The following is a 22087-nucleotide window of genomic DNA, read 5'->3' as shown; positions in this document are numbered from 1 at the left end:
AGACAAAATAAACGGCTATCACAACCAGTGACGGACTGGCTAGGTTGCCCGCTTACTCGATGGCAAGTGGGCCCCTGCGTCATTAGAATCCATATATGGGGGGACCATCTTAGTATCTAAGGGGCCCATCTCCTCAAGTTTGAGAATTTTTTATTCACTCTTGAAAGAATGCATTAATTATTTCAGAAAAAATAAAATTAAAATTAAATGATGGCATTGTAGTTGCGGCTGGGACCCTTTTAGTTGCAGTTGGGTCCTCTTAGTCTCCTGGCAACCAATATTTTTAGACCCAGTCCGCCACTGATCACAACTATTATTTCTCTGTAGTAAAGAGATACATATATATTGTTTTGAGCTGAGTGGGAGTGCTAGATTTCCTTGTTCGAAAATATAAGGACACAGATCGTGTCGTATAGCCGGCTGTAGACGATGTCACCTGGGGATAAATTACAGCAACATTCGTCCTAAACCAGGACTGCCATGTTATGTTGGCAAATAATCTTTACTCCAAAGTACTGTTGCTGAATATCTCTCGTGAGATTTACAAATTGTAATTTTCTAATAGAATCTCTGCCTCTCATTTATTTGCAACATAAAAATCGTCACAATTTTGGTGACGCCAACGTGCAAACATGTGCACAAAATTTTTACACATCCATCCATCCATCCATGCATCCATCCATCCATCCATGCATCCATCCATGCATGCATCCATCCATCCATGCATCCATCCATCCATCCATGCATCCATCCATCCATGCATCCATCCATGCATGCATCCATCCATCCATGCATCCATCCATCCATCCATGCATCCATCCATCCATGCATCCATCCATGCATGCATCCATCTATGCATGCATCCATGCATGCATCCATCCATGCATCCATGCATCCATCCATGCATCCATGCATGCATCCATCCATCCATCCATGCATCCATCCATGCATCCATGCATCCATCCATGCATCCATGCATCCATGCATCCATGCATCCATGCATCCATGCATGCATCCATCCATCCATGCATCCATCCATGAATCCATGCATGCATGCATGCGCAAATACTTAAATGGTGTTTAACGAAACTAACAGGGAATCCTGCTGCATGGATGCTCGCGAGTCGCAAGGATCGAATCCACCTACAAATTATTGCATTCATCCAAAAGAATAGAAACGATGAGGAATCTGAAATAGTAGAACATTGCAGTGTCCGGTTCCGCTTCCTTTTCTTTTAAAGTAGATCGATGGCAGTTGTATCGGTAAAAGTCTTTGGTCGATTCACTAAATCAAATCTTCCCAATCACTTGGAGTTTTGTCTTTGTTTACTGTTAAAATAAATCAATTTAATTCAATAAATTGCGATGTAAAAATTGTAAACATATTTGTTTTGTTGTTTGTGTTGTTGTTGTTGTTGTTGTAATCATTTACTTTCAGATCAACCCTGGTTGAGCAGGCCAATGACCAAAGCTAAGAATTTTCCAGTTCTATATTTAAGAGATGAAGAATTATTTACATTATTTACATTTGACAGATATTTGTCCTCATCTTGTTTGTTGTTAACATAACGTTTCGGCTGATATACCCTCCAGCCTTCATCGGATGTCTTGGGGGAAATTTCGAAATGGGTGGTTGCTAAGGTAACAAGATGAGAGCAAATATCCGTCAAATGTAAACAATGTGCTAAGAATTTTTATCCAAAACTAGCAGTATCGCCCGGCGTTGCTCGGGTTTGTAAGGGAAATATAAGCATTTTTAGAGAGTTACTTCCCTTATATAATAGCAAAAATGCATTAAAAATGGGAAAAAATTATGGTAATTTTTTTTTTAAATCGTAGACTCATCGTAGACGCGTGCTAATACCCAGAAGGGATCGATATGAATCATGACTTTTGGTTACACTGCACCGCAAAATGTGGGAGTAGTTAGGAATCTAAATCGTAGGAGACAGACACACAACTTCACTTTTATATATAAAGATTTAGCTATCCGGAAAGTTATTCATGGTTGCAATATATATTGTTGTGTGAGGGCGCGTGGCTTAGTGGTTAGGGCATTCGGCTCATGATCGTAAGGTTGTGAGTTCGATTCTCGGCGACGCGTTGTGTCCTTGAGCAAGGGTACACGCGTTGTGTCCTACGTTAAGGGTACACGTGTCTGTGGAATGCTCAGCCATTTGCACGTTAATTTCACGAGCAAGCTGTTCCGTTGATCGTATCAGCTGGGACCCTCGTCGTCGTAACCGGCGGAGTCTTTAAAATATATTGTTGTACGGCAAAAGGGAAGCAGAAAAGGAAAAAAAAACAAAAAAAAAACAAAAAAAAAAAAAATGCGAAACAATTTGTTGCTGCATAAACTGTGTTAGATATACTCAATGTCCATTGGATTAAAGTTTTGCAATAACGCAGAAGTACCATACCCCTTTTGCTATAGTATTATATACACCTAACTTAGATAACTGCTTCCTGCTGGCCACAACGAATGCGGCTCCAGTTTTATTTTTTAAAAGACTAATCTATATCTATAAAACAGTCCTTGGACGAAAATTTGCATGCACATTTTGCTCTGACGGTTAATGGTGGCCAAACCGAAGCTAGGATCGAGCTGAAAGTTGGCAGGGATACTAAATGCGTGTAAGGATGAGACCCGCAGTGGTTAAAATTCGCAAGCTATAAAGATGTGGTTGCTATGGCAAAAAGAGTGATTTTTTTATCGATTCAAGGGGGCTCAGAGCCCCTCTAGGTTTGTGCGATTGGCTTTTAATGCCCAGCGCCATGCACTGTAGGCTGTTGTGCTTAATAAACATGCATTTTGTCGCGAAATTCCAGCTACTGGGAAACGATTTTTCATTGTGGAAAAACGAGTGCTTTTTGCCCTCATTTTCTTTTTAATTTTTAATAAAATTTTCGTTTTTTTTTTTTAAATTCCCCATCTTTAAAATGTGGCCCGAGTAGACCTGAATGTAATCGGGTTATAATACTAGTATAACCAAATATGCTGTTCGTTTTACGATACACAAAGAGATTTCCTAAATAACAGCGGCAAGATTTTCTAAGATAAAAACGCAGTTTCTTAGATTCGTGAATGTAAAGGAGACGTTACAAATGTCAGCAGTCTCATAGAATTTAGTATGAAACAGGAATGGTCCTCTCTGCCACTTCTTGTATTTTTGTTGACGATGGTGTGGAGTTAAGGGAAGAGGGAAGTATTGGGTCATTGACGCCACGTAAACGCCAGAGAGGCCTCGCCGGAAGGAGAGGAGCGAGGAAGATCATGTGAGCGGAGGGTCAACTAGCGTGAGCCTCTTCTGTTTTGGGATTGTCGGTCGGGACGGACGTGGTAACCACGTGAGGTGAGTGAATTTGCCGTTAGGCTGTGTTCGGAGGTTATGTGGGTAGGGGTCCCACGGTTATTTCCCTGCTGAAAAGGATCAACGTTACGAGAGGACCTGCGAGGGAGGTGAACTACGTTTTTATATATTTTAATATATTACAGAGTGGTTGCTGAGGTATTTCATTTGCAATAGTTTCCAAAAGGAAAGGGAAAAAGAAAACTGTTTTGCTTGCTCTGTCAGATGTCATTAATTTCAAAGGAAGACCGACAGGGTATCAACAGAGGTTACTGACAAAAGCATGGTAGTCCAAGCAAATCCAAAGTTCAAATATTCGTGACGCGATAAAGCTAATAAAGAGAACGAATCGAAACTTCATTGGAGGACGATGTGAAGTGCAGGAGGAGCTCAGTGGACGACAAGATCCCGATTTACAGTGAAGTGAAAGGTTTTTTGGTTCACGAAATACGTTTTTCTTGTCATTTAAACTGGTCTCAATTGTAAATTTTGCTGTACATCTCTGTTAGAAATTAGGGATCTTGCGATACACATATAAAGTAAGCTTATTTATCTAACTTTGAGAAACTTTAGACGATTTTATGGAATGCCTGTGTAGCAGCCTAAATGTTGGTATTTTCGCATCTCAAGACATTGTAATAAGTTAATGAAAAAAAAATATTTAACTTTCAAATGATTTACCATTTCGATGAAGAATGTGACTGTTGTTACGACAAGCTTTTAGAATATTGTCTCTAGAGATGAGTTGCAATTTTCCCATGTGTTTTGTCTGGAGGAAGATTGATTCTGCTACACTAATTTGTCCTAAGTAACCGGCATGAAATCGAACCTTTCAGATGGTACCTTCATGAAAAGATAAACGGTGAAACACTCCAGTTTTCTTTTTTATATCAGTTTGGGAATCGTGCAGCCACGATTTTTATTTAGACTAGTTTTGGTAAGTATATAAATGATGAGTATTATTTTTCGTATGGGGGAAAAAAGGACAGCTTAATGAAACCATCATTCTCAGAATGATAATGACAGACGAGGAATTTCAAAATAGAAAATTGGAAATAAGTTCTGCGTCACTGATTTTAATTAAGATAAAAATGTTGCAACCTCTTAAAAAGGGAAAAGTTTTATTCAGTAAAAAAGGAAAATGTAAACGAGCAACGTTTATTTAAAAAGAAGGCAAATCATTACGAATGCGTAATGTTAAAAGGTTTTAAGAATAACTTCGGTTTTGCAGGAGGTTTTTATTCTGGAAACCAACAGAATCTACAGAGTAATAAAACTGAACCAACGAATTTCTACATATTTCTTTGTTAACAACGGGAAGCAAGCATCTCTGTAATTTTTTTTTTTTTTGAAAGATACTCTACGAATGTAAATATGTTTGCAGACTTTTGAAAATAACCGAAAACCATTTCATCGCCGTACCCCATCACGGGACAAGGGAGATTTTTGCAAAACCGACACGTCATGTTACTCCTTCCGCTCCATGGCTCACTTCCTGCAACACTTCATCAACCAAGATGAGGTGGAGGCTTCGGGGATGAAGTTCTTCGCCTCGAAAGACAATAACTGGTAATAGTTTCAGGCTGTGAAACACGATGGCCTCAGTTGGAATGCTCAGCTGCTTGACGAATAAAGCAATAGGTAACCATATATTGCAAAACTTTCGACTCAGCACAGTAAACATATGGTAACACATGATACCTGAGGTAAGAAAGCTGTAAGGGAATTTTATTGCCTGTTGTTGAGCTTAAGATATACGGAAATAAACGACCGAGACATGAAGAATTGGCCAATCAATTAAAAATTGATTATAATGGTGGTGCCCCAGCATGGCCACAGCCTCAGAGCTGAAACATGTATAAGAATAAAAGAATAAAGAATATATAAATATAAACACACAAACACATATAAATATTTGAAAATATTAAAAAATATATAATGTATAATTTTAAAATTTAAATGACTAAATATATATATATATATGTGAAGTATATATACCTCGTTCAGAGATTTATTATATAATATATATATATATAATATATATATATATATATATACTAACAATATAGGATGAAGTCCCTTTCTCTACAGAAAAGGATCCCATCAAAAAGCGTGGCAGTATATTAAAAAAACCATTACGGTTAAAGTATAAACATCTTATAATTAAGGGCTAAAGAAAGTTATTCTATAGCCAATACACTGATTTATCCACTTATAATCCACTTGTTACAGGAAAATCGAACTGAAAGCGGGCAACTAACCTTTAGAAAATTTTAATTTCGTTATCTCTATATTGAATCAATTTCGGAATTAATCCCTATAAAGGATATATTCTTCTTCAGTAGAGCTTACGAGGGAACATAAATAAAATACTCACATGTGATCATGGAAAAAGCAGAAGCTAAAAACACAACTACATTTAAGTACATCATTTATATCTAAAAATAAAAATTCCTTAGTCAGTTTCAGAACAACGTGTTGACCTATCGCCGCTACATATTGTAATGGTTACAATTGTTACAAGGGGACCGGTAACCATTACAATATGTAGCGGCGATAGGTCAACACGTTGTTCTGAGACTGACTAAGGAATTTTTATTTTTAGATATAAATGATGTACTTAAATGTAGTTGTGTTTTTAGCTTCTGCTTTTTCCATGATCACATGTGAGTATTTTATTTATGTTCCCTCGTAAGCTCTACTGAAGAAGAATATATCCTTTATAGGGATTAATTCCGAAATTGATTCAATATAGAGATAACGAAATTTAAATTTTCTAAAGGTTAGTTGCCCGCTTTCAGTTCAATTTTCCTGTAACAAGTGGATTATAAGTGGATAAATCAGTGTATTGGCTATAGAATAACCTTCTTTAGCCCTTAATTATAAGATGTATATATATATATATATATATATATATATATATACGCACATATTGATGTATGGCCGTTGACTACTCAGGAGTTCTTCCGGCCTTTGAAGGTTTATATTCCGCAGGGGTTCAACAATGACTCTTCTCATCAAGCAAGTTCGGTGGGGTGGCCAGTTTAGTCGCCGACGAACCAACCATGTGACTGGTTGTACTGCGTTACATGTTACCAGCAATGTTCAAAAGTGACCGATGTGTGTGTGTGTGTGTGTGTGTGTGGGTGTGTGTATGTGTGTGTGTGTGTGTGTGTGTGTATAGGGTGCGATGGGTAAATTATCGCCATTTTATATTTTTAATTTCGCACATGCGCATTGTTTTTTGTCGACTACACAGTTTAGTAGGGTCAGTTGGGTACTCTCTGTGAAGAAAACAAACAGTACCATGACGCAATTCCCTCTGCCAGAAATTTGGAAACGACATGCTGTACTGCTTGGCATTTGCACCGTGAGTGATAAATATTGCACCCATAGTGATAAAAATCAAACATCCAGTCAACATCATGTTTGGAGTGATCACTAGTGATGGCGGTGTTATGCCTCCATTCATCTTGCCACACGGCCTCACACTCAACACGGAAGCCTACATCAAATGTCTGGAGGAGTAGTGCTGTCCTGGATCAAGAGGGTGGCTGCTGGAAGACCCTATGTCTGGCAACAGGACTCAGCAACATGCCACACAAGCAGGAGTGTCAGACAATTTCTGCGACCACATCACCCCTAATATCTGGCCACCTAACTCCCTAGACTGCAACCGCCTTGATTATTGTGTGGGGTACAGTTGAGCGAGAGATCAACTGAAGGCAAGGATTATGGCAGCATTCACCAAATTAAACAGAGACTATCCAGAAGAGTTGCAGGAGATTTCGAAGTCGTCTGGAGGTCGGGGTTGAAGCCATTGGCGATTTTATTGAATAAATTTACTGTTTAATATTTCAAGATATTTTAATGTAATTCTGGTAAATATCTGTTAAATTGAGATGTCAGTGTTATTTTCATTTTTGTGTAATTCAGACGACAGTTCATTCACCACATCTTGGATATATGTATTTATTAGAAGAAGAAAAGGTATTTAAAAATCCAAGCAGATATCCATAAAGCGCTGTTTTAAACGAGTTTGGTTAATTATATCCAACAATTGGATACCAATAAATGTAAAGATGTATACACACACACACACACACACACACACACACCACACACACACACACACACACACGCATATATGCATACATATACATACATGTAATACATCCTCACATACTTACGCGCGACGAAAATGAATCCTTTGTATTGAGTAACAAGTATATAAAAAATAATACATCAAAATGGATTTATTGATTTATTCAGGATCTATAGAATAAAATGAAAGATAATACTTGAATCGAAAGGCTGAAATGTTTAATAACCGAAGTCATTGTAACATTCACAAAAGGATTCGAATGATATTTAGTCCGACATAAAACAAGAAAGCAAATGGCTTCTTTGTTTGTCTGAATATAGTCTCACCTACACATAATGACGTCAGAATATACACCGACACATTAAGAGGATACATATTTACACACACTCATGCATATGTGTGTGCGTATGTGTGCGTGCGCGTGCGTGTGTGTCTGTGTGTGTGTGTACTGGGAAGCCTTTTCGATTAATTCGTTAAACAATAATTAACGATAAATATGGATTTAGGATTCACTAAATTTTATAACAATACCTGCTTGATAGCATATTTTTATCCTTATGCCAACGTAATGTATTTATGTATGTATGTATGTAACCCAGTACTACCTGTTGCATGATCGGTTCGTCGGCGACTAAACCGGCAACCCCACCAGGCTCGCTTGGTGAGGAGGGTGTTTATTGGTCACCCTGCGAGATGAAAAACAAAACCCGTCAAAGGGCGGAGGAACTCTTGAGAGTCAACGGCCATCCAATAAATGTCTTAAAGCTGTATCATGCACGGGGACATAGAAATAATCGGATTGAATACCCGATCGCGCAGTTAAACCATTAGGAGTGAAGGACTCCTAGCCTTTGTCAGGGCATCCATCTAGGAGAAGGCAACTCAGGTAACTGGGATAACTCCGACATAAAACCTGCAGCTCAGTGGTTACCGATGATATTGACTTGTTCTTCTTTTCGGATTATGGCTGCTGTTGTTTAATGAGTGGGATTGGCTCAGTGCACAGCCTTTCCTCACTTAAAAAAATATCTTCTTGCACAGGCATTGCACGATAACAACATTGATTAAGCTTCGTGCAATGGCCATACTCGATAACGAGGGGGCAGCCAACATACATGTATGTATGTATGTATGCATGTATGTATGTATGCATGTATTTATGTATGTATGTATGTATGTATGTATGTATGTATGTATGTATGTATGTATGTATGTATGTGTCTCTTCTATTTTTTAATTATTATAAATCTTACCCTGAAGAGGGAGCCAGCAGAGTGGACTGGAGCAACGTGAAATAAAGGGCCTTAGTCAAGGATACAACGCTCCGCCGGGAATCGATATAACGACGTTATGATTATGAACCGAATCTCCTAAACATTAAGCCTCTGATAAAAGAAGCACACGACAAAACATTCCGCAGCATAAAATCCAAATATTTTTATCATTTGATCTCTTCATTTCTTTGTTGCTTTCATTGTTTAAACACCGATTTAGAGAGAAAGTTTTGCCTATCAATTGCCTAGATCGAACACTATATATCGTAGTTTCTCAAGCTTTGTCTTCCGGCGTACCCTTCATTATACCCAGCAGTGTCGGTGCACCTCGTATGAACAATGTAATGTCAAGCAACTGGACACCGTAGACATCTAGGGTTCGGTATTCACGTGATCACGTTACCGACCAGACTTTTCCCGTGATCTCGTGATCGATCAGATGTTGTTATACATCGCTATTCACAATGCCCTTTTGCATTGTTTTAGTTGTCGGATGATGCTAGTCCGCTACCTCGGCGAGTGGGCCTCGATTCACTGTTAATTTCATTTAGATTAGTTTAAAGAGTTCAAATCATATTGTACTCGATTTTGTCCCTTATCTTTCCGGGGTCGATAAACTAAAATAATAGTCAAGTGCTGGAGACGGTATAATCGAATTTTCTCTCTCACTCAATATATTTGAGTGCCTCTTTAATTCTTTACTTGTTTCAGTGAGTTGACTGTGCCTATTCGGGAGCATCGTCTTGTAGAGTTGGCCAAAGGAATCGACCCCACCACTCCTTATTTTAAGTCAGATTCTTATGCTCTTGATCCTCCTTTCGTTGGACTGTTAAGTTACAAGGACGTAAACAAACCAGCGTTGGTTGCAAGGTGGTGGAGGAGATTAACACAAATAAATAAATAGACACACGTATACAACAGGCTTCCGCACAATTTCCGTTTACTCAATTCACTCACAAGGCATTGGCCGACTCGGGGCTGTGCTGTGGAAGTGAACCCGAAACCACGTGTTCGCAAAGCAAAGCTCTTTATCCCCACAGCCTTGCCTACACCCGTCTCGCATCCTAGATAATGCTTTTGCTTTCTCCATGTAGCCGGCGCCTTACAATAATACAGAGTGTCCAGAAAGATTCGCCCGATTTCTATTTTATTGTATTTTGTGTTGTATTATTATATACCCCACCACTATGCGCATTGTGTTTGATATCTTTTTTTAATGGCAGATGGATTGGACAGTGTGGACCGATCGAATGGCCAGCGCGTTCACCCGATTCAACCCCTATGGAGTTCTTTTTGTGGGATGTTCTTAAAGACATGTTATACAAAGAAAAACCGCGAACCGTCGAGTTATTAACGAGCAATTCACCACAATCGACGTGGATCTGTGCCAAAAGGTTTGTCGTAGCCTGGCTTCGCGTTTGCTTTCTTGTGTCGAAAACAATGGAGGACAGTTTGAATCATTTCGTTCGTAATTATTCCCTTGTTACATCATTGTCTCATTCGTAGTTATTATTCATCATTGTTCTATACAATAAAATTCATTGAAAAACCTACAATAGTTTTCAAAATAAGAATCGGGCGAAACTTTTTTGACACCCTGTATTTTAATTCTTTTTGAAACAAATTGATTTGATTCTCAGTTAAAACAATTTCATTTCTTACATAATGCTAAAACTCTTGAGCAAAGTAATAAACGTTGCCACCTCTATAATCATCATTATTGTGGAGGCGCAATGGCCCAGTGGTTAGGGCAGCGGACTCGCGGTCATAGGATCGCGGTTTCGATTCCCAGACCGGGCGTTGTGAGTGTTTATTGAGCGAAAACACCTAAAAAGCTCCACGAGGCTCCGGCAGGGGATGGTGGTGATCCCTGCTGTACTCTTTCACCACAACTTCCTCTCACTCTTACTTCCTGTTTCTGTTGTACCTGTATTTCAAGGAGCCGGCCTTGTCACTCTCTGTGCCACGCTGAATATCCCCGAGAACTACGTTAAGGGTGCACGTGCCTGTGGAGTGCTCAGCCACTTACACGTTAATTTCACGAGCAGGCTGTTCCGTTGATTCGGATCAACCGGAACCCTCATCGTCGTAACCGACGGAGTGCTTCCATCCAATCATCATCATCATCAGCAGCAGCAGCAGCAGCAGCACCAACCATTCTTCAGTTTCTCCGAGAAATATAACGGCTACAGCAGAGACTAAAGAATCAAACCTATCTTTATGGATAAATATATATATACGAATTCATGTCCGCACATTTACGAGTTTCTGTGATGTTAAGGAAAGTTCCGGAATAAGATCGTAGAGTGAAGAGCGAAATAACTTGTTTCGTTCGTATTTAAGACTCATCAGAATATGCATTGCAATTTTCACTTAGAAATAATTATCCCTGATACATTGTCTAATCTCACTTTGGTGAGGGCGCGTGGCTTAGTGGTTAGGGCATTCGGCTCATAATCGTAAGGTTGTGAGTTCGATTCCCGGCGATGCGTTGTGTCCTTGAGCAAGACACTTTATTTCACGTTGCTCCAGTCCACTCAGCTGGCAAAAATGAGTTGTACTTGTATTTCAAAGGGTCAGCCTTGTCACTCTCTGTGTCACGCTGATTATCCCCGAGAACTACGTTAAGGGTACACGTGTCTGTGGAATGCTCAGCCATTTGCACGTTAATTTCACGAGCAAGCTGTTCCGTTGATCGTATCAGCTGGGACCCTCGTCGTCGTAACCGGCGGAGTCTTTAAGTCTTTTTAATCTCACTTTGAGCCTTGTTCCTCCTCATTTAGTCGCGATATTTGCTTTTAATAAAAACGATCGACCAGCTTTCCTCGCTTCGCTTTCTTTCCTTCGTTCTCCCTCTTTCATTTTTCTCTCTTTCTTTTCTTTATTGATCACGTATAATATCTTCTATATTTCCCCCCACACTTTCCTTTCTTCTCGCTTCGGTTTCTTTCTTTCCCTGATCTATATTCTCAATCCTTTTCTTTTCTATATTCACAATCCACGACAAGCGTCAACAACCGTTCCGCTGGTCAATGCAAATTCATTCGTTACACAACACGAACTACTCAACGTTCAAAGCCATCCAACGCTGAAAAGGCACCCCACCCATCTTCCCTCTCCATTCACCCATCCACCCATCCATCTCTGTCTGTCAGTCTGTCTGTCTGTCTGTCTCTGCGCGTATATGTGTGTAGGAAGAGGGAGACGTATGTATATATGAGATGCGTATGAATTTATTTGTTAATATGTGTGCGTATATGTGAATGTGTGTATGTGTATGTGTATGTATATATAAATATACACATACACACACATATGTATAGATACATGCACATACACCCACATATGTGTGTATATATATATAACACACACATGTGTATATATACATAAACATACACACACATATGTGTGTATCTATATATATACACATACACACACATGTGTATATATGAGAAAAATTGATAGTGAGACAGGGCGAGGGGGAGAAAAAGGAAGAAAGAGAGAAAGGAAGAAGGAACGAGAGAGAGAGAGAGAGAGAGAGAGAGATGAAGAAAGAGAGATAGAAAGAAAGAAAGAAAGAAAGAAAGAAAGAAGAGAGAGAGAGAGAGAGAGAGTGGGGGCGGCTTATTTTATAAGAACAATAACGGTACAAAATCCAAGAGGAGAAAATAATGTGGATATCAACCAAACGATGTATTAAGTGAAAACATACAAAAGCCAACATTATGAAGGGCAGATGTTTGAAAAGAAGTTTGTATTGTCCGTTTTTCTACCGTCCAGTCACTTAGTGCCAAATTTGCGAAGAAGTGCGAATATATTGGACATCTATTAAACAGTCCGAGATTAAATATCTTATAGCTTTCTTTTGCTGTCGTATCTCGCTTTTTCTGTGTTCAAATCCTACAAGACGTTAACTTGGATCTTCGTCCTTTCTGATTAAATGAAAATAAGTGCCACTAATTATATTAGTTTATTTAATTGACAATATTCCCTCCCATATAAAAATAATTGTCAAAGAAATTTCATGCTAATCAGATTTTTCAACAAATTACAAGAAACTTCGATGACGACATGTTTTGATGTGCATTAAAATATAAGTAACTTATAAATGTATATATACATATACACATACATATATATATGTATGTATATATATATATATATATATATATATATATATATATATCTATATATATATAGAGAGAGAGAGAGAGAGAGAGAGAGAGCACAATTCGCCATTCTCGGTAGATTGAATAAATAGATGGAGAACCTTTATCGATTTCCGAACTGTATTGGGTTCCCATCAGAAGTGTTTATATCAATTCAACCAATTCCAGGAACCTGTTTATATACTCAACAAATCCAGGGGCTGCCGATTTGCGTACCGAACGTGTTTAACACTTTATTTGGTGCTGCTTTGGCGTGTACAAGGGAGATGACTTCAGGTTAATTTAATTGTTCATTTTTCAATTTCTAGAAACCCGCAAGATGTTGGCTAAAGAGTTTCACTATGTGATCAGCGACAAGACGAAGGCAATCACATCTTTTACAAAAAACCAGCACCAAATTCACATCATTTCTTAAGAAAAAGAAAGGTGCTACTTTGGCGTGTGATCTACAACTTAAAGGGAGATTACTTCAGGTTACTTTTTATGGATTTTATTATTTAAATCAGTATAACAGAAAAATGTAATCTCCCTTGTTGATCACGCGCCAACGCAGCACCCTTTATTTTATATAAGTGACTTAGTGGTTAGGGTGTTGGACTCATGATAGAAAGATTATGGTTTCAATTCCTGGACAGGGCGACACGTTGTATTCTTGAGCAAAACACTTCATTTCACGTTGCTCCAGTCCACTCAGCTGGCAAAAAGAGGAATCCTGTCCAGATGGGGAACGGAAACCGGGAAATCGGCCCTATCAGTCTGGTAGGAACTTTGCTTTCCTGAAATACTTTCCCTCGTTTAATATGAGGGAGTGCTTATTTTAAACTCATCTCCATTACGCTTATTTAGTTTGTCAAAGTTCATATTTTTTAGCCAGATTAAGAAAACTTTGATTAAACTCACCATAAATATGTCCAGCATGGATCTGTTTCAACGAATATGGCGCTACAAGCCAGCTTGCCAGTACGAAATGATGGTTTCGCCTTTCAGTCTTCCCGTATTTCTTTTATGACTTCATTGTTCCGCTGGTCGGCGGTCAGCAATCCCTCATGCTTTTTCTCGGTCTTTGTTCTCTCGTTGTAGGAGCTGGAGACCGTTTTGGCCACTTTGGACGGTAAACATAAGCATCTGACCTTCAGATATTAAAACAAAAAAGAAATGACACAATTAGTAAGAAACTGTTGGATCATTCGATACAGACAGGTGACTCGGACGTCGCTCGTCTGTGGCCAACGAATGCTTTTCACCTGTCTGATTGGGAGCCATGCTTATTGCCAAAAGTGAGACTACTTTATCAAGAATACCTTCGAATTGTTATTGCATTACACAATAGTGGTACCAGCACATCCGCTGATGAAGCCACTTGTTAACGAATTGATGTCTGCAGTTTTACGAATGTTACTAGATGTCAGCCAGACACACTGAGTTTGTGTGATATCAAGGTGCGGAGTTCCTTGTATAATGGGGAATGTCGTAGATTCGTTTGAGCAAACACATATCATTTATACTTTCAATGAATGATGCTTCTAGTTTTGCAATACAAGTATAAGATGGGAAAACCCCCCACCATATACTTCTAAATAGCAACACTTTGGAGTTTTAACCCGTAGCATCAGAGACTACGGGCGTATATGGTTCAACAACCTTGAAACAACTGAAGAAAACTGCAAATGACAGGTCGAAGTGAATGTCGAAACTTTGCCTTTCTTTTGTCTTCTGAACAACTTTCAATGTTTATAATATGAGGCAGCACAACTCGAATAATAAGTTAGAAAATTACTATTTTTAAATCCCACAACGAGAGATATTCAGCAACAGTACTTTGTAGTAAAGATTGTTTGCCAACATAACATGACAGTCCTGGTTTAGGACGAATGTTGCTGTAATTTAGCCCCCAGGAGACATCGTCTCCAGCCGGCTATACGATACGATCTGTGTCCTTATATTCTCGAACAAGGGGAAACTAGCACCCCAACTCAGCTCAAAACAATATCTGTCTATCGCGATTTCCAGGTTATTTCTCTTCATCAGCATAGAATAATAAGCTAGATACAAACCAGAGATACTTTGGAAACAAGCAAGAACACGTAATTTTAAAAGATTTTATTATTTTCCCCATGTCAATAAATCGATGATAGCTTATGGAAAATATTAAATATTTCCCATAAATAGTATTGTTTTACCGATTTCTTTTCCTGGCACGGCATATACTGAAGAGAAAGCTTCACGTTGTGAAGAGTCTACTAAGCAAGATATTCGTGAATATTGCTATGAATTTTGTAAGAATAGATACCCTTTAGAGCAGGAAGTTTTCACACTCAAAGAAATCCACGAACAAACGAAAACAAAAGAAAAAAAAAACAAACTATTAAAGCGAAATATCTGGAAAATATTTTGTCCATATCAGTTATTTTCCAAATAGTTATTATCTATAATCGCAATAAAGGAACTGACAGTTGCCATCCATTTTGTATGTGAGAATAACCTCAATTTTGTTTGCTGAGACGTTGTTAGATGAGGAGAGTAAAAGAGAAAGATACAAAATATCCATAACTATGGCTGGTCGAGTATACCTGAGATGGAGAGATTTTTCTCAGGTGTAAGCATTATAGTCTCCATTGTTATTATCCTTTAATCGTATCATCTCTGTGTGGATCCCAATTCACAACCACCCCCTCGTGTCTATCTGTCTGTCTGTCTGTCTGTCTCTGTCTCTCTGTCTCTGTCTCTCTGTCTCTGTCTCTCTGTCTTCTGTCTCTCTCTCTCTCTCTCTCTCTCTCTCTCTCTCTCTCTCTCTCTCTCTCTCTCTCCCTTCAATGTGTAGAATCAAAGCATACATAAAGACGCTGAAGAGAAAAACATTTTTTACACCTTTCCACAGAATATGGAGGAAAACTACAAAACTATTTTTCGGTTTATAATACCACCTCCACCACCGCCACCACCACCACCACCACTATGAGTAGTAGTAGTAGTAGTAGTAGTAGTAGTAGTAGTAGTAGTAGTAGCAGCAGCAGCAGCAGCAGCAGTAGTAGTAGTAGTAGTAGTAGTAGAAAAAGCAAATGGATGCTCAAGAAATATAGGATTATAGCGAAGGACAGTGTAGAGAAGATTTTAAGCTATGAGCGACGGGACACCGCAAAATGGTTTCGATTTTCAGCTCGGTGTTACACTTTATTTACTTATGGAAAAATGTAAAGGTTACAGTTTTCATTTTGTTCCAGGAAAAAGCAATGTAACAGCACCACAAACTACTGTTGGCTAACGTGAAAAGATAGATACTGTACAGGCATTGAACATGCTGAGCTCACAATGCGGTTTCGTTTCTCGGTGGAACCCAACTCAACGCTCTTTGATGAAATCTTTCATTTGTTTCAGAGATCAGACTGCGGCCATGCTGGGGCACCGACTTTGAAGAATTTTAATAGAATGAATCGACCACAGTATGCTTTCCTTTTTAAGTCTGGTACTTATTCTATGAGTCCTTTATACCGAACTGCTAAGATACAAGTACGTAATTAATATTCAGCGGTAAACAGACACAAGGGCACATGCACACACACACACACACACACACACACACACACACACACACACACAATATATATATATATATATATATATATATATATATACACATGAAGTTAAATATATGTCCGGTCATAGAGTGACCAATGTTTCCGCATCCATAAAGTGCTAAGCTTTATAGACAACTCGTCAGACTCCAATGGCCGTGAGCATATGACTTCTTTCCAAACGGGAGGTAGAAAACCGTTACGGTCAGTTAACTTGTAAATAAAGAATAATATACAGTGTGTGAGCCTTAGAATAGGAACGAGATATCTCCCTTTAAACTGGTTGGCAAATCTTATGGACCCAAAGGGCAAGTGGGGAGTCTTCGCCATTGGGCTGGTTCCGGCCTGCAAGTGCCTTTTACGGCCCTAATCGACGAACGGGGAACCCTACGCCTGCACTAGGTAGCATTTGAAGTGGGGGCAGGATGTAGATCTCGTGTCTAGAGTTTAAGAGACCTTCCAGATCGAGCGAGTCTTTAAGGATCTTTACCCGCTCTACTATGCAAAGCTTGCATCGTCTGCTTCCGTTTATGTAGGACTCCGGTTGTGTTATGACCCTTTATTTTAATTCCATATGGAGTTCTGTCATCCTTAAGGCGTCACACGTGGTTGGCCCGGGACGTAACGTAACCTCTTTCCGGAACCCTAAAAGAGGACTTGTGGTTATACAGGCGCCGTTTAAAAGTAGTTCCAGCCGACCCGATGTATCTCCGAACTTGAGTGCTGGTTGTGTTCACACCTCTGGTGTATCTTCCGTTGGCTCCGGGCCTGGGGTTGTTGTTGCCGCTGCTGTTGGTGGAGCTGTCATCGGTGTTGTTATTACAAAGCGTGGGTCCGGCAATATCGTTGTAATTGTTGCCGTTCCACTAGTCATATATATATATGTATGTATGTATGTATGTATGTATGTATGTATGTATGTATGTATGTATGTATGTATGTATGTATGTATGTATGTACGTATGTATGTATGTATGTATGTATGTATGTATGTATGTATGTATGTATGTATGTATTTATGTGTGTATGTATGTATGTATATATGTATGTATGTGTGTATGTATGTATGTATGTATGTATGTATGTATGTATGTATGTATGTATGTGTATACGATGGGCTTCTTTCAGCTTCCGTCTACCAAATCCAAGCAACAAGGCTTTGTTCGGCCCGAGGCTAGTATGAAAATCTCTTACCCAAGGGGCCACGCAGTGGGACTTGAATCCAGAACCATGTGGTTTGGGAAGTAGACTTCTTACCACAACAGCCACAAAGTAAGTTTGAAGAGGCGAAGAGAAAAAGAAAGAGGCAGAGAGGGAGAGGGAGAGAGAGAGAGAGAGAGAGAGAAGAAGAAGAAGAAGAAGAAGAAGAAGAAGAAGAAGAAGAAGAAGAAGAAGAAGAAGAAGAAGAAGAAGAAGAAGAAGAAGAAGAAGAAGAAGAAGAAGAAGATCTTTTCTGAGGAAAAAAGAGATAAAAACGAGATATAGAGTAAAAATAAATAAAAACAAGTTCAGATAAAAAAGAAAAAGAAAAGAAAGGAAAAGAATGAGGAGACGACACAAGAATGGAAGAGTGACAGAAAGAATACAAAATATATTTAAAAAAAAGTGAAAATAGAGAGAAAGAAAGAAAGAAGAATGGCAGAGAGCGAGAAAAAGTAAATGAAATGAGAAAGTGTTAGAATGTAGAAGGAAAAAATGTTAGAAAGAAGGAAAAGATTGCGCTTGCGAGAGGATTCGCAAAACGACTGCAAGAAGAATATGACAAAGAAACGAAATAAATGCCAAAAAGAATCGTTCGCCACCAAGAAAGAATGAGTGAAAAAATGAAGACACGCAAAGAAGAAGAAGAAGAAGAAGAAGAAGAAGAAGAAGAAGAAGAAGAAGAAAAGAAGAAGAAGAAGAAGAAGAAGGTGTGGCAGAAAGAATGTACGTGTGTGGGTGTGATTGCTGTTAAACCAATTTTGGTAAACTCCACGGGACACAACGAAGTTTGCGTTGAATTTATGAGTGTACGGGGTAGAATTTAGTTTCTAAAGATCTGAGGTGGGTTGGGTGGGGTACGGGTAGAATTTAGTTTCTAAAAGATCTGGGGTGGGTCGGGTCGGGTACAACAGCTGTCGATGCCGTTGCTCTCGAGTTTCACTTCAATCCTGATCAAATAAACATTATGATCAAATGTGATCCAACCGTGATCGTCCCGTCTTTTTTTAGGAATTATCTAATGTTTTCGCTAATATTTTCGTCCCTTTTAAGATGGTAGGGTATATGTGATTCGGAGTAGATTTGGCTGCTGTTTCTTGCAACTCATACAACCAGATTGCGTCTCCCACGTTGGCTCCGTGTCAGGACAGTGTTTATGTTGTATGTAGTAAATATATTGGTATGTTAGTCTTAGGTAGACACCCAGTGCGTGCGTGAGTGCGTGCGTGTGTGTGTGTGTGTTCTTATACCTATGTATAACTAAGTATATATCTATGTATGTATAGGTATATACATGTGTGTGTGTACGTGTGCATATAATGCTTCATATTAACTCTCACATATGTATGTATGAATAGCCAACACACACACACACACATAGTGGCGTCACTTAGTTTGGAGATAATTAGTGTTAATTATTTCCGTTATCTAATTACTAACGTCTCTCTCTCTCTCCTTCTCTCTCTCTCCATCTATCTATCTATCTATCTATCTATCTATCTATCTATCTATCTATCTATCTATCTATCTATCTATCTATCTATCTATCTCTCTCTCTCTCTCTCTCTCTATCTATCTATCTATCTATCTATCTATCTCTGGGGTGGTAGGAGGACGGAGTGTGTGAATTACAACAGAATATTTTTAAACTGCTTTATGTTGATTTCTTTATTAAAATTCTAAACTAACATCATGGAATTACGGGTAGTATTGAGAAAGCTGGTGAAGGCTCGTGGCCTAGTAGTCGAGGTGTAGCACTTACGATCACCAGATCGTGCGTTCGATTCCCGGACTGAGCAGCGCATTGTGTTCTTGAGCAAAACCCTTCATTTCAAGTTGCCCCAGTCCACTTAGCTGCAAATGGCTAGCCCTACAACAGAATAGCCTTCCAATCAGAAGGAAATGTCGGCCTGCTCACTTAACCAACAGGGGCGGCAGCAATCGAAAGCTAAAACAATAGGGAGCGCATTGTGACCAGCGAGGTATAACGACATCCGATTGTCTGGTCGGTCATGCGATTAATAAAATCTACGATGAACTTCACGTAATTTAATTAAAACTTATTTTTAACAAGTCAAGAGATGACAGCAGTATTCATTCTGACAGGTAGTGTTTAACGCCACCTAGATACGGCTGTCCCCTTGGAACCAATGATACTGCTATTTTTAACCCCAGGAGGACACCTCACCCAGCTGATTATGCACTCTTCACTCGATATATATATTATATAATATATATATATATATATAATATAATATATATATATATACACACATACATACACATACATACATATATAAATATAATATATATGTATATATATATGTATATATATATATATATATATTATATATATATATATTATAATATATATATATATATATATATATTATATATATATATATATATATATGTATAGCGCCATACTAATACAATTGTTTGTTTGTTTTCCACCTGCCTTCGTCTTTTGTCTATTTTCATAAAGCTTCCCGTTATATATATATATAATATATATAATATATATATTATATATATATATATATTATATATATATATATATATATGTATATATATGTATATATATATATATATATATATAGATATATATATATATATATATCTATATATATATATATATATATATATATATATATATACATATATATATATATATATATATATATATATATAGATATATATATATATAGATATATATATATATATATATATATATATATAGCAGAGATACTTGGCATTGCTCGGGAATAAAATGGCATAGTTATGTTGAAAGATGTGAAACGGGAAAGTGCCACATTGAAGACAAAACATTTGTGGAGTAAATGATTTGCTAACTCTTCTAAGCGGCACGTCATGCGTCCGTTTGGAGGATACCAGGCTTTAACCCGTGATGGAAAAATAGTGGTGGTGGAATTGGATTTTTGAATGCACTGAAAAGCTGTCTGTGAGTGCTGTAGAGTGCTTTCAGCATACCGCTGGGGAAGCTACGTGTGAATGTGCCGGATAGGTTCTTTAACCCCGATGACACGCATTGTGAAATGGCAACTATTGATAACTTCAACATAGAGGAAACTGATGTGATATCAGCCGTTGAAGAGCTGAGCTCGAACTCGGCAACGGGCTCTGGTGGATTCCCTGCAATACTCCTAAATAAATGTAAAAGAGCTGTAGCTAGACCGCTTCAAATCCTTTTCCAGGAGTCCCTCGGGATGGTGAAACTCCCCAAAAAACTAAAAGAGGGAATAATATGCCCTATCCATAAAGGAGGAAGCGGGGCAGAGGCTAGGAATTATAGACCTGTCTCTCTGACCTCCCACGTCAGTAAGTCATGGATGGAACGCATTGTCAGGAAGAGACGTATTGAGTTCCTTGAGGACAATGACCTGCTCTCTGACACCCAACATAGTTTTCGCCTGGGAAAGAGCCTGTCTTACACAGCTTCTGCGACACTATGACTGGGTACTGAAGCAATTAATGAACTGATCAAAGGTGGATTTGGTATACCTCGACTTTGCGAAGGCATTTGACAAGGTCTACCATAGAATGATATGCCACAAAATACGGGGACTCGGCATCACAGGAAAAGTCGGAGAGTGGCTGCATGATTTCCCGAAGGACAGGAGCCAAACTGTAGCAGCCAACGGAGCTCTCTCCACAGAGACAACGATAGTGAGTGGAATGCCCCAGGGCACTGTGCTGGGGCCACTGCATATCGGATATGTCATCAGTGACAGAGGCAGCCATGCTTACCAGCTATGCTGACGACACAAAAGTTGCACAGTTAGTCAAGGAAACCTCTGATGCTATGCTCTTACAGAAAGATCTAGATGACATCTATACATGGGCTGAGGATAACAACATGCAATTTAATGCAAGTAAATTCCAGGCCCTCCGCTACCAGTTAAGCACTGCTCAGGAATCATGACATCAGTATGTTGGACCAAGTGGAGCAACGATCCCAGAATCAAATACGGTGCATGATCTTGGAAAAGAAATGAGCAACAATGCCTCATTTCACACACATGTCAACAGAATGGTAGCAGCATCCAGAAGACTGGCTGGTTGGATTCTGAGAACCTTCCGGACAAGGGAACAAGAAACTATGATGACACTATGCAAGTCATTTATCCTCAGCCACCTGGACTACAGCATTTAGCTATGGTCACCGTATACTACAAGGACGATAGCAGAGCTTGAAGCAGTCCTACGATATTACACAAAGAAAATTGCATCAATGGAACGACTGAGCTACTTGGACAGATTGACAGAGCTACAACTCTATTCCCCGGGAGGAAGGCGGGAGAGGTATGCAGTGATATATATATATGGGAGATACTGGAAGGACTGGTACCAAACTTTGGAACAAAGAGCTATACCAGACCACGAACAGGACGTTACG

The sequence above is a fragment of the Octopus sinensis genome, linkage group LG17, assembly GCF_006345805.1.
Source record: "Octopus sinensis linkage group LG17, ASM634580v1, whole genome shotgun sequence".
Lineage (NCBI taxonomy): Eukaryota > Metazoa > Mollusca > Cephalopoda > Octopoda > Octopodidae > Octopus > Octopus sinensis.
Note: the sequence above shows the minus strand (reverse complement) of the source record.